General features: G+C 44.7%; 1 protein-coding gene across 1 annotated transcript in view; it reads right to left on the bottom strand.

Annotated features, from left to right (window-relative positions):
• Positions 1-13,779, bottom strand: part of LOC119160995 (A disintegrin and metalloproteinase with thrombospondin motifs like) — a 77,519-nt gene extending 63,740 nt beyond the window's left edge. Inside the window, exon 1 of the mRNA XM_037413294.2 lies at positions 13,634-13,779. The gene's annotated coding sequence lies outside the window, so the exon portion shown is untranslated. The remainder of the gene's footprint in view (positions 1-13,633) is intronic.
• Between the last annotated feature and the right edge of the window lie 1,238 nt (positions 13,780-15,017).

The raw sequence follows: 15,017 nt of genomic DNA, 5'->3' as shown, positions 1-15,017 counted from the left end.
CAGGAAGTTCACCTGAAACGTATGAACACACTATTGATTTCATATGCACATGGTTTGTGCATATGAAAGGAGACTCGCCATCCGCTGTGACCATTTTTACAGTGAAAATGCATATGGCTTGGCGAAACGCAAATCCATTCATCATAAGAAACGATATCGGTCTCCATTGGCTACTCGGTAGGTTACGTCGTTCTCTACTTCACACCCATTGGTTAAGACGCCATTCTATGCGTCATGCCCAAGCACTCATGCCATTGGCTGTGCCCTCAGTGAAACCATTCATTCCTTCACAGCCGCGCCGCCAAGCCCACTCAAAGCAGTTTCACCTTTGAACTTCCACATAGGGAGGACACAATGTTCGTACGAACGCCCGAACAGCAGACAACTTTCCAAGAACAGCGCCCAAAGCTGATCCGTGAGAGAATACATTTCGCCGGACTGATAGAGCAGTCCGGAGAGAAGAGTCTATGTTGGCGATGTACGAGTAGCAACTGCACACTGAGGATGTGGCAACATTCCGAGCTAAATGCAAGCGACACCAGTGAGAGAAGGAATGGGCACTGAAGGCAGAGCAGCGTCCACATGGCAACAACGGGAACGCGTTCACCAGGGCCGATGACCGCTTTCGGCGGAAATTTCTCGAGTGGCACTTGGGCTTCAGCTGCGATAACTGCGACTGCCTGTGACCGCACGTTTCTGCTTAGCTAGTTAACCATCTGTGCGGAGTGCTTGGGCAGTGATTTTTTTTACTGTTATATTGCCGTAAGGTAACAATCGTTGACAATGATGACCCGTCGCTCTAGTAAAGAGCAATGATTCATCTAACTGAATTATTCATCTGACTGAGTAAATCAATCAATCTAATAATAGCAATTCTACTTAGGCCTGTCTTATTACTGTTGCGTTAACTAGAAACAACTTCACTTATGACACAACTGTTCATTCCTTTGTTAGGACCCAATTGAGACCGAGGGAAGGAATACCACCCGTATTGAGACCAAGCTGACGCAGTTTCCCGCCGAAGCCGGCCGAGCAGGCTGGATAGACGCTGAACCACGTAAACAGCTGGAAGAGCCTATAGGTGAGCACAGGCTCTACTAATAATTGCGGACATTCACAAACAGTGCAAGCACAACAAAGTATTTTATATTAAAATCAGCTGCTGCTTAGCGTCCATCGCTTGAAATGCGTGACAGAGTATCACACCGGCAGTATGACCGTCACGAGTGGAACTTCTCAGAAATGACGAGCTTGCACCTGAGTGCACGTGTCACCCAGTTTGATTGACAGACGCCCACAGTGAATATCGGGTCCTTCATACCAATTTTGTTATCCTCGAGGGCAGCTCTCACGCTGCAATGCCAGCGAGTAGCACGATTAATCCGTGAGCTGAATCACGCACACTTTGTACACACGCATGAAGAACAACAGATAATTTCTTTGTGTGACTATGAAGTAACTGAATATACGAGCAGCGCAACCTAGAAGTGGTTTCAGCGCAACTACACTCTTAATCTTGTTCTACATAGCTTCCAGATAAAGCACTCGTTAACCGGAACAGACGAAGCTGTTATGTGGATCAGAGTGGTTTGGCGAGGGTTATCTGGAACAGCAGCTGGTTTTTTTTAGTTTTTGTTTACTTAAGTGTAACCCAATATATGCCATCGAGCCCAGCGATTTGTTCCAGTTACTTAGTGGCGTGCTTTTATAGTCGTTCCACTTACGGCGGAAAAGTGACGCCATATCTGCATCGCATGTTCCAGATAGCATAAAAAACTAGTTTATACAGCTTAGGCGCGTCGGAGAGGAGGTCCATCACATGAATTTCTTCTTTGATTTCAAATTGTGCAAAGGAAGAAAGCACGCTCAACGCGGGCCTAGCGTTCGCGAAATAACAACTGGAGAACCTCCACGTATCTCGGCAGTGGATCTTTCTGTAAGAAGAAGAAAGCACGTCTGTGCACTCGCGCCAACACTCTCTTCACTGGCGAGCATTGGGATGGTTACGGAGTTGACAAGTTCTGCATAGGCTCAAAGGCAGCGTGCGCCGTTTTCTTCGCTCGGGAACGTGCGTGCTTTTCCGAAGCTTTGTTCGTGTTTCTAGATGGTTCTTGAGGCTCTGAGACCATCGTTTACAAGTTTGCTTTTGAAGCCTCGGACTATTATTTCTGCGGTCGCTTACCAGAAGTGAATAACAAGCATTTATACTGCTTATGCATTAGCGGTACGGCGGAGGGAGTCCTTGCGCCATTTTTATCGCTTTCTTTGAGTTTTGCCTTTTTTGTGTAGCTTGAATGTTTATGCGACCGCAACCAAACGAAGAGAGTTTGAAAGTTCATGAACTACACAGAAGCAAAAAACAGGTACCGAAAAAGCGCTGACTTTCAAAAATTATTCAAAGCAGAGTCGTGTACGTATACAGTTGAAAAAAAGAATGGGTATGCTTAGAAGGGTCCAGTGAAAAACCACTGCGATACAATGTCAACAAAAGTCTTGTCTCTTGTTGATTGAGCTGGAAACAAATACTCAGCCTAAAATTGATGAAGATGCACATTTTTATTAATATCGCAATATATGCGGAATTCACACATGTACCGTCAAACAGACTTTTTCGCCCTCCACTACGGCGTCTCTCATAATCATATGGTGGTTTTGGGACGTTAAACCCCACATATCAATCAATCGTCAAACAGACTTATGTAATAAGCTTCAATTTTTCTACGCGTGGCCTACGAGTGAAGGTTGCTTATCACCTCGGAACGCTAAAGGAGAAACACGCAGCCGCAGTTTCGGCAGTGGATTCCGAATGTCCTTGAGCCGCATTGTGCACAATATTACTATGCTCTCTTAAACGGTCATTCAAGCACCTTTCAATTTACCCTATTCCCGCTATCTTCTTCCGCAGGATTGTGTAAGAATTTATACTACACGGATAGCACAGGGTACAAAGCGCGTTCTGTGTTTCAGAGAGCATTTTACTCTATTTGCAGCTTGATAATTCAGCAACTTACAAATGTTTGATAGCTCTTCCGGGGTAGAAAATACAACAGTGATACCAGCGCGTTTCCCCATTTTTTTTTTTCAGCCTACGTGAAATGTTGTGCAGATAAGGGATGTAACACAATTTTTAGGAACTGACGGATTTTGAGGCTGAGATTGCCCTCCTTGATTATTATTGACTTGTTTCGAAAGCTTTTTCGCAACAGCAGAAAGTAGGGTGTTTGAGTAACCAGCGCTTAAAAGGTTCTGGACCTGTGCTTCGAAACTTCGTTGCATCTAGTGCAGGCATGATCTAATAAGAGCGTTCCTAAGACAAATATTTATACCCAATTTCACCAGTTTAGAATGAGCCGTGTGGTAAAGTAAATGGGGTTTATAACTTCTCCATAAGAACAGACAGCACAAATGATTGCTCCGAAAAAAGAGTGTTAGTTCTAAGAACCTAGTCGAATCCACAGACAGTAGCTCATGAGTAAGTTCTAGATGATGCGAGTGATTCCTAAAGAAACCCAAAAAACTAGGTACTACAACTTCAAGGACGGTACCCGAGCAATCCACAAATGCTATGAAGTCATCGGCCACCCTACTGACCTTCACAACAAGAGAAAAGTCGAGATCTTTTTGAAGATGGTGATTCTTGTGCGCGAGAAAGATGTCGCTCAAGACTGGTGCCAAACACAAGAACCTATGCAGACACCACTGTTTTCAATAAAATGTTCCTCATTACAATACGCAACTGTATAGTATAAATAAGACGAAAGCAATTCAAGACAACCACCAACCGACATGCCTGACGGATTCTGCAAGTCTATCTGTACCCAAAATAATCGATGCGTTCTCATACGCACTAGAACAAATGTGGAAGCGAATAATACAAATCCTTTGTGTCTCTCAAGAAAGCCTTCATTCTTTTGTCTTTGGTCTTAAAGAACCTGTTAACTGCCTCAGAGTCCTTTACGAGGAAAGTATCGTCAATAGTTAGTATATTAAGATGTTCTTGTAAAAACATTGCGACCTCTTAACGTCAAGCCCCGCCACGGTGGTCTAGTGACTAAAGTACTCGGCTGCTGACCCGGTGGTCGCGGGATCAAATCCCGGCTGTGGCGGCTGCATTTCCGATGGAGGCGGAATTGTTGTAGGCCCGTGTACTCAAATTTGGGTGCATGTTGAAGAACCCCAGATGGTCAAAGTTTCCGGAGCCCTCCACTACGGCGTCTCTCATAATCAAATAGTGGTTTTGGGACGTTAAACCCCACAAATCAATCAATCAATCATTACAATCTTGATTGCTGCTCCAACAGAAAGGAATTGCCCAACCATCTTTCGTCATGCTTGGTGAAGAAGCATGAAGTGACGCTGGCCAATGAGGGGGGGGGGGGAGGAAAGATGCGTCACTCGAGCATACACTGCGAACTTTTAGTAGGGCTGTGCGGTGTTCATATGTGCCTCGTCGTGTGTCCGTGTGTCGTTTTGTGCTGCGTCAAACTTGTCCGTTTGATCCAAAGAGCCTGGTCTCCAGCGATAGTACGCGCACTGTCTCTGCAGATATCAGCAAACGGATTTTACACCCTTGCACATGTTATGCTCTCTCCGTTTACTTCACATTAAGGCTGCAGATAGCGCGAAAACCACCTCTCTCCTTGAAGCTGCCGCGTTTTTTTACCACACTGCTTTGTAGAGTTAATACTGGTGCACACCGGCGACTAGCCGCGGTCGCGTGACCATTCGCGACTGGCGACCAAAAAGCGACTGATGTTCACATCGGCAGAGGCTGCATGCGAGCGACCGGAAGTCGCAAAACTGGAGAGTCACGTCTGGATCTCGTTATCAGTGAGAACTCAGGAGACCGGCGCCGATCAGCTGATTGCCGCCAGCTAAGTGAGCAGAGCAAACCGATCGCGCCACATTTATTGTTTTGTCCGTTCTCGCACAGCGTTCCCAACAGCGTGAAGGAGTTCGATTCAAGCGAAGAACAAGAAATCGTTATGGTGCTGGCGTGCTGCGCCATGGTGTCAGCGCTGGCAGCACATATGCCTCCAAAAAAAAAAGTTGGTGGTGAGTGTGACCATCCCTTCGATCACAGGAGTTGGCCGGCCATGCAAACCGCCTGCCTCCCGAGCTGTGCTGAGACGACGAGAAGTATTTCCGAGAGTCGTATGTATTCAGAAACGCTCTTGAATTTATTTTGACTTGCCACAGCCTCCTGTGCAGCACAAACGCGTCTCGAACGCGGTGTCTTAAGTCGTTGCCAATGCATGGAGCACAAATGCGTTTCAAACGCGCTGCATTGAAGGTGGTGACAAGTAAAGTTCAAGACAAAAAACGATTCTGAATACGGGCTTCGATAGTGCCCGTATTCTCAGCTCTTTGCGAATGCCACCACGTAAATTTGACACTTTGCTCGAGCTGCTGTGTCCCGCCATCTTCAAGCCAAGTATTTCGTAGTGGCCATTGTGCCACAGATCTAGAGGAACGCACTCGTTTGTATATGGCGGATGGAGGCCAGCGCAATGAAAAAAAACAAAAAATGGCCCCGTATCTGCATGTATTCTGCATATGTCGTCAAAAGACGATAGTCTTACGTGTGAAGAGAGTGAACTAAACATTTATTTGATGTTCTGCGCAAGAAAATCGGCGAATCGTATTCCGGAGGCGCTGCGTTTAGAGTGCCTCGAGCGTGCAGCGGAGGCGAACGAGCACATCAGGTCACGTCACACGTGAGACATGAGCGCCATCTGGCAGGTTCGTTTGGAAAACAAAGCGCGTGATCCTGAGATGGGCGCACACGCCTTATCACCTTTCAGACGGGCATGAGGTGATAAGTTGTAGAACGCAAGGTGACGGATAGGGGCCACCACCGTGTCTTCTTAGCAAAGTGTTGGAAACACTCGCCTTTCCGTGCAAGCGTTTCATCTTCAGCGCAGCGTGATAAGCGCTACGGTCCTTAGAATTACTTATGTATGCCTTTTCTAGTGAAATATTTGATTGATATGTGGAGTTTAACGTCCCAAAACCACCATATTATTATGAGAGACGCCGAAGTGGAGAGCTCCGAAAATTTCGACCACCTGGGGTTCTTTAATGTGCACCCAAATCTGAGCACACGAGCGAACATTTCCGCCTCCATCGGAAATGCAGCTGCCGCAGCCGGGATACGAACCCGCAACGTGTGGTTCAGCAGCCGAGTACCTTAGTCACTAGACCACCGCGGCGGGGCTTTTCTAGTAAAAGACGAGCATGCAGAATATATATGTGTTGTTATGGTACTTCATATATGCGCAATAATTGATTTTCAATTGACAATCACACGTATGAATGCTGATTCTTGAGCAACATTGGTGGGCATTGCGAAAGGGGTCGGCCGTTCGGGGTATTGGCTGGTGCTCTTTAAAGTACCTGGTTCGCGGTAACAGAGGACAAACAGACAAATGTACAGACTGATAGACCAAACTTTTTGCGTCGAAGGTCCCGAGGAAAGACTATCGTCTTTAAAAATTGAGCATCGCTGATTGGATCCAGCAGCTTTGCGACTGCATTAGCGTGACTGAAAAATCGGTCAGGAAGCGACTACCCAAAGCAGTCGCTTTGCGACCGTTCGCGACTGTTTGCGACCTGTCGCAAATGGTCGCGCGACCGCTGCTAGTCACCGGTGTGCACCAGCCTTTATGCGATATTGAATCTGAAACAGCTAGCTGCTAGCCTTCTTTCGTATGGGTATAATTTTTTCATATCGCTTTCATTTTTTCGCCCTTGTGGTAAAACTGATTCTTTAAAAGGTCTTCGGTATTGCCGGAGTCTAATCTTCTGGAAAAGTTGAAAATGGACGCCTAAATATCTTCTTTTTAAATATTGTGCCTGAAAGCGCGAGCACACAATACTTGCCTGAAAGATTATTTCAATGATTTTTGCAAGCGCAAGTATTGCTAGAACATCATCTCCAAAAGCCATGACCATGTCTCACTGAATAAAAGTCACAGCTTTGCCGCAAACACGAAGCAATGAATGCGGTAGCAACAAATTGGAATGTCACGCAAAGAAGGGCAAGCAGATCGAAACACGCCACGCACTTCTCACGCAGAGATGACGCACGAAACGTACGTACAGGTACAGATGAAGGCGAATAAGTGGCAGTTGTTACATTACTGTGTCTGAAAACGCACCTTTTGCCCAAAAAGAGACTGTGCAGCGAGTGCAGAGACCTTTTTACGACAGGTAACAACAGAATAGTTTTGGAGAAAGCCCAAGGCGTAGATTTTTCTAATCGTGAGATAAGCGTGAACGCATGAGAATCAACAGCCCCCACCCCCTTCCGCCTGGTGCAGTAGGCGTGGTAGATGAACGCAGAAGGGCGCGTCGCTGGATCATGACGATCTGGTGACGCGCGCTCATTGCGCCCTCTCACTGGTAATGCTGTACACATGATAGTTACCCGGAGATCACCATCGCTAGCGTAAGTGGTAGCCATCGCTAGCGATAAGTGGTATATAGATACAAATAGCGTGCGTTTCAAAGTCGAAGGAGGTGCTCCTTTGTGGCACAGTGGCTAACGCCACGCACTCACCAGCAAAAAGTCGGACATTTGATTCCGCGCACCGGAGTCTTTGTACTTTTTAGATAATTTTTCTTTCTTGCGTTTCATTTATATGAGATCTAACAGACACTAATGCCAAAGAATGTATAGGTGAAGTTATTAGAACCAGTGTCATGTAAATAAGATGAAAAGTGAGTGAAAAATGACTTGCCGTGTACAGGAATTGAACCTACGACCTTCGAATAACGCGTTGGATGCTCTAACCACTGAGCTATCATGGGTGTTATCCCCCTCCCCCCCCCAGCCACTTCATTGGGTTTATATGTGAATTTAAACTTGGCAATGTCAGTCAGCACCATCTGTAGCCATGGCGGTGAGTGTGGAACACCCTTTTAATTGCCTGTGTGGCGTCACATAGCACGTGAACTCATTATGAGCGGGCAGCTGACCAATAGTCTCTCGTATACAATCTAACGGCACGTGACGCCACACAGGCTTATAAAAGGGTGTTCCACACTCGCCGCCATAGCTACAGATGGTGCTGACCGACACTCCCACGTTTAAATTCACATAGAAACCCAATAAAGTGGCTAGAGAGATAGCCGCCGTGATAGCTCAGTGGTTACAGCATTGAACGCGTTATTCGAAGGTCGTAGGCTTGACTGCTGCTCCCGGCAAGTTATTTTTTCACCCAATTTTCTTCTTATTCACATTACATTGGTTCTAATAACTTCCCCTACACATTCCTTGGCATTATTGTTTGTTAAATCTTAATAATATTGTGTCAAATTACGGAAAAACGAGCCCATAAGTATACACTTCTTTCCCATATATATATATATATATATATATATATATATATATATATATATATATATATATATATATATATATATATATATATATATATATATATATATATATATATATACGGTGGATGATGGTGGACGCCGACGCCGGCGGCTAAATCCAGTCGAGTGTGTCTATGTAATTACTATTGCAACAGATGTGCGCCGCAGCAAATGCAATGGCGCAATAATAGACAGTTATAGTTTAACGCTAGTGTGACGGCGGAGGTTAAGGGAATTGCGTCACCGTGCAGCAAAAGTTCGTCGCAGGCAGCGTCTTATAGCTTAACGGGATAGCGTTTACGTGGTTTACGTGCCCCAACTGAGATTGTGGCGCCACCTATTGGAGGGTTGAGAAGTAGAAAAGAAAATGAAATTGTCTCCATGGTTCACCGCACGGAGCATTGTTACAAGTTTGTTTTAGTAATAATAAAAGTAAATAAATGTCAAGAACGCACCCAACGCGAAAACATTTATGTTTGTTTACGTCGATTTGTTTACATCGATCTTGTAGTTAGGCTGATATGTGGATTTAACGTCCCAAAACCCCCATATGATTATGAGAGATGCGGTAGTGTAGGGCTCCGGAAATTTCGACTACCTCGGGTTCTTTACCGTGCACCCAGATCTGAGCACACGGGCCTGCAACATTTCCGCCTCCATCAGAAATGCAGCCGCCGCAGCCGGGATTCGATCCCGCTACCTGCGGGTCAGCAGCCTTAGTCACAACCTTTGTCTTAAGACCACCGCGGCAGGGCTGTAGTTAGGCTTAGACACGTTCGAAATCGGAAGCTATCTCAAAAACTTCGCCAACTTATCCGTAATACTCGGTCGTCGAAGCTAACTGAAGGCAATTGAAGCCACTTTAAACAGTAGTTTGCTGCGAACATAGTTATTCGTTCAACAACTGCGCCAAAATCACTTCGAAGCGGGCGTCCGAGAGCGCTTCCATATTTTACGTACACTACTTACACCTACGCTAACACGGAAACGTTCAATCTGAAAAATAGGACGCGGTTGGTTAGCGGTACGGGTAACGTGCGTATCTGCACATGCGTACTTTGATCCCACTATCACGGTACGCCTGGTATCCCTTATTGTATAACTGTCTAATTACTTGCACACTGCAACGTTAGTGTAACTGTTGCTATACTATCATGAGTTGTGCAAGCATATTATTTTCAAACCAAAGCGCTCACACGACAAATGATAGTGATGCCTCTCAGGAGTATAGGCTCGCGCCGCAGTGATTGACAAGAAGAGACAAACGCAGGCGCGCAGACGCTCGGTGCGTTACGAACGGTGACAGGTGATGAAGTTTGGCGGTACTCATGTGGAAACGCGCACCCCACCATCATGCACCGGTATCTGTGGAGGCCCCGTTTTCTGTTGGCCACATCGGTTACTGTACCACTACTACTACAAATAATAATGATAGTAACCCGGGTTTAGGTCCCAAAGTCATGACTTGGTTATGAGACGCCATAGTGCAGGGCTCTGAAAATTTCGAACATCTGGTGTTCTTTAACGTGAGCTGACATCGCAGCGTTCAAGGGTCTGACATTTCGAGTAGCGTCACATTGAAAGCACTCAGAAAGAAAGGTCGCTTACGCTTGCAGTGGTCCTCTTTGGTTCAGCTACTTGGTGGTCTACATTATGCATGTTGCGTGGAATTTTTAGCTTTTATGTATGATTTACACCTCGTTGAGTGGTATCAAATAATTGTGTCCGTAGTATTTTTGGTATGTGTTACTTCTGTGCTTCGTGAAACAGGTTTCACTGTCTGATTTTGCTGATGGTTGACTGAAACAATGACCGATTTTTCGATCGTCATTTTGGTCGCCGATAAAGCAGCTATGCCGGGCGCTTGTTAAACCACTTTCTTACAATATGTAAAAATACGTGCGCGTGACATCTTGTCAGTACCACCAGGATATCTTTGCTATATTTAGAGTGTAAAATACTACGTTTACTCATGGCCGGTTAAATCTTGGTCAACGTAACACTAAGATATGGAGGATGCACCAGTGCGCATTGTGACTGAGTCTGATTCAACCCATTTTGGTTCCTCCTATTTGTATGGGTGTCGCAGCTCGTGTGTGTGCATCCATACGCTTCTGTGTTGGTGTTTGACTTCATGTGCAAGTGCTTCCTTGCTCGCATCTGCCGGTGGCTGACATGAGAAGTCGCATAATGTCTTATACATTCGCCAAAGACGACTTGAAGGCGAAAGCGATCTTTTTTTTCTGTACTTTTCTTGTCGGTAGATAGTAAAGATCATGCCCCTTTCTATCTCCCATTGAATCTTCCTTCTCAAAGCTTTCTGCACTTTACGCGGTGTAGCAGAGCCAGCTGGAACGGCCCCCTTTTGAAGACTCGTAATGAAGTCACCACGTAGCCTGAGATGATTCAACCCCTAACTACACAATCACGTCAAGAAAATTTGCACCATGTGACAGAATTGATGGCGTTATGTCATAGTGTAGCAAGGCTAGTTGCGCGCGACGTCATGATTTTACGTGGGAACTGTACATGATCCATCAAGTGTTTATTTTGTATATAAACCCTGCCGCACTGGTACAACGAAGATGATCCGCGATAATTCAGTAACACGTTGCCCAAAAATGTGAAACGGAGTGCTCGGATTGTTATAAAGCCGTGTATTGTGTCATGCAAGTCATTTGGAGTACAGCACAGCCTTTTACGTCAGGCTCGCTAACAATAGGTTCCATCTTACGACGTTGCTACATATTACTCAGTCAAGATGTCTAGGACTAAGTGTGACAAAGCAATTCAAGCTATGGGCCTTCAATAAAAAAGAGCTGGGTGGGAGGTATTGTTGCAAACCGGTGAGCTCTGCAGACCTACTCATATGCGTTATTTCTGGGAAGAAGCAATTTAAAAGTTTTCGATTGGAGTTCGTAGCATTCACACTGCTTTAGGGCGTAAGTTGTTTCTTAGAAATGAGCGCATCATATTATATGTATAAGGTATGCACAATGACGATAAAGGCGACGTAAAGCTTTGCGTACACGTTCTTTGCGTCTATTCATGCGGGATCGCGTGGGCTCGGATGGCTCAAGCAAGTAGCATGACAGGTGGTCATCAGTAGCACCAAAACGCATTAGCTCTCAAAATACTGTCATCAGATAAGTTACCCCAATTTGCGTTGTGATCTCTTTTGAAACAATGAGCTCAAAAGGATGTGACTTCAACAATTGCCGGAGTAAAGAGGTTTCTCAACGTTACGACATGTACTGTACATTCAGGTTGAGTAACCATTACCGATGCAAAAATACAAGGCAAACTTGTCATTTAGTTAGTAGTCGAAAAGATAGCTGCAGACAACTGTCACATCAAACGTGCAGGATGGCAAGTTAAGTGATGTTAGCAGTCCAATTTCAGCTGTCCCGCTTATGTATGCGACTTAACCTGTCAAAGGCTTTATACCTTCAGAGACGCAGGGTCGATAGGGGTGTGTTACGCCTGAAAACGTTTAACATCTGGTTATTTTCACATCTAATCAACATTTCTCTGCGTTGCCACTGCTCAGAACTGCTCAAGAAAAAACGCGAGTTGGGAAAGGTGGTGGTTGTTGATCGTAAAATATTTTGCAGCGCAATGGGTTAGACACGTGTCCCTTCTTTTTCCATATCTGTGGAATAGTTTACGATGCTTAGAAGTGTACGGACAAGTGCAGAACATGTTGCGTCAATAGAGAGAGCACTATTCAATTTGCCGGTCAGAGATATCAGTGTAAAATACTGCACACAGGTATTACTCATGCAGGTGCTTCACAGTTAACAGGCTCTGGCGATGCTGCAACAGTTCCTAAAGTGCACAACTGTTCAACGCCGACAAAATCATTCTATACCGTAGAAGGCAACTTTGTCAAATCACTACTTGATGTGGCTCTTTCTGGAGAAATGAGACACCAAAACTCGCTCTTCGCATGCGCTGCTTCATGAGCAGTGAACCTCAAGTTGTTTCCAAACAAACTTCAGAAGCATTCATTCCGTTCCTACATGGCTGTGTTCTTCGATGTAAAGCTGTTTATTATATAGACCAACGTACGTATTCGGTGCCGAAATACATGAAAAATTTCCAGTGCAATTGTTCCCCGAACTTGACATCTTGTACACAGCCAGACAGCCAAACAGTGATGTTCACAGTGTGATACCTAATAGCGTGTAAGTTGGCTTCACCTTGAGGTGGCAATGGGGCAATCAGCATTGATTTCTGGAACTGAACTTGGTACTGATGCCCCAAGTTATTATATTATGAAAGGCAATATGCAACTTGAATAATTACCGATAGTCACTAATGCTTTTCATTTTAAAAATTTTCGAGGAGCTTTTAATCAGAATCAGAACGTACGTGTATTGTTTGAAACGAAGCTCGAAGGTCACGAAAGAGTGCACATGGCACAGTACACGTCCTTGCATCAACCAGAAGCCTTTTCTTCATCTGGACCTGGCTTCACGTATCGCGTCTGGGTCAGCGCACAGCTTATTGGATCTTAATGTTGTCCAACAATGTAACGGCGATAAGCGCGCTCCAGACCAAGCAACTAAGAAAATTACTTGTTATTATTGACATGAAAATGTAATGAGTTATATTTTATACTGTTATAAACTACTTTTAATTATTCTAATATATATAGTGTATCATATTTATAAAGCAGACGGATGTCTTAGTAAAATATGCATCATATATTGGAGGCTGTTTATTTACTATACTTTAAAACCATTTAGTTCACGCCAAGAGGATAGGCCAGTGCATGTTGTTACACTTTTGGTCGATCCTCTTGAGTGGACCTATGACACAACAATGTATTGAATATAAAATGCTGAAATGTTTACTATACTTGCCTGAGCCTACATATATCAATGCCGGTAGATCATTGAAAAGTTTGAAACATGCGCACATGACCGTCCTATATTAGGCTAACGCGTGCACAGATACTTTGCCTGATCTGGCACTTGTTTCGGAAATATTACGCGAATGATATTTGCTAGAAATTTCAACTTTGAATGTGAATAAAGTTGCGGCCAGTGTGGTTCATAAAGGTGAACGCTAAGCGAAGTTACAAGGTGCAAGTGAGCAAAGAAAATTTTTTTTCTTTCTTTTTACCAGCTGCAAGCGCAGTGATGCCTTACAATCCTAACGGTGCCCAAACAGATATTTTCGAGTTGAGTCTGTACAAACAATACAGAGAAAACGTTTAATACGAAAAAAGAGGAAAAATACTTACTTTCTTGTTGTTTTTTCAAATATTGACCACACTCAGTTGACAGTATCGAATGTCTGAAGAGACCCACATCCGCCCGCAATTTATAGAACCTTTGCATACTCCAAGTGACTATCAGTAAGTGACGTAATGGTGACTGTAGCGAAGTGAGGTGCGCAAACTTACGCGTATGTCGAATGTGTCATTCGTCAAAATTTATCACGCGTCATTTGAGTGCGTTGCCCGCACTAAATGGCGTCGACGGAGAGCGGTAGGATGACACATTGTGTTCGATTTAAGAAGAGGTAAGAGCTTCGCAACAGTTATCGGCAAACAATCGCACTATCGTCCTCTGTAAATTATTAGTCGTGCTAACAATGTGCGTAGAAGCCATAAAGATATTTCAAGCATATACAATTTCTGCTCAAAAAGCGTCCTGACAGAAAGCGTCATGCTGGTGTGCGGTTAAGAGCAATGACAAATATACATAGCTGAACCCTTCGTCATAGGAATCCGTATCGCACAAAAGTATAATGTGTCTTTACAGAAGTAGGGATTATTGTGCAGTGATATATGAGACTTTACAACGTCTATTTGCGTTTGCCAGCTATAGCACCGATTCACGTGAATACACTCACGTTGACCGCAATATAGGCGTCAACGTGAGTGTATTCACTCGCGAAGACTAACGTGCATGAGTGCATTCCCGTTGCGAAGACTAACGGCCATGATAGTGATATAATCGTTGTGGTACCTGAATTTGTTAACACATACGTGGATAGAGCGAATCGTGAATTTCTTGCAAAGATGACATTGACAAGCGCATAATAAAAGGTGGTATTCGATATGCACTTTTTCAAAACTTCAACTGGCGCAATATCACAGTGCGTGCTTTCGAGTAACAGATACTCTACGCCTGTGCTTATGCTCCGGTGTAGTGGCTAAAGTACTCGGCTGCTGACCCGTACGTCGCGGGATCGACTCCCAGCTGCGAAGGTGGCATTTTCAATGGAGGCGAAAGTGCTACTCAATTTGGGTGCACGTCAAATAGCCCCAAACATCAAAATTTCGGGAGCCCTCCACCATGGCATCTCTCATAATTATATGGTATTTTGGGACGTTAAACCCCACGAATTGTCATCATATGCTCGTGCATACACGATCACTCTGCGTTTCAGTGAGATGGGAACAGTTCTAGTACAATTTAACATGAGAGGCAGAGGTTCGTAACTTGAACTGCGAACGAGTGCAGGTGGTCCACCACTCCACTCGCTTAGTTGCCTCAGTCGAGGCACTTTAGCTTGCCCTGCCCTGCCAACAAAAAGCACTTCGCTAGAGAGAATGTGGGAGAGATATAAGGCCTATTCGTGCACTATGTTACATGTCCCTTCAGCTCATTTGGTGGAGT

The sequence above is a fragment of the Rhipicephalus microplus genome, chromosome X, assembly GCF_043290135.1.
Source record: "Rhipicephalus microplus isolate Deutch F79 chromosome X, USDA_Rmic, whole genome shotgun sequence".
Classification (NCBI taxonomy): Eukaryota; Metazoa; Arthropoda; class Arachnida; order Ixodida; family Ixodidae; genus Rhipicephalus; species Rhipicephalus microplus.
Note: the sequence above shows the minus strand (reverse complement) of the source record. Positions and strands in the feature narration are given on the sequence as shown.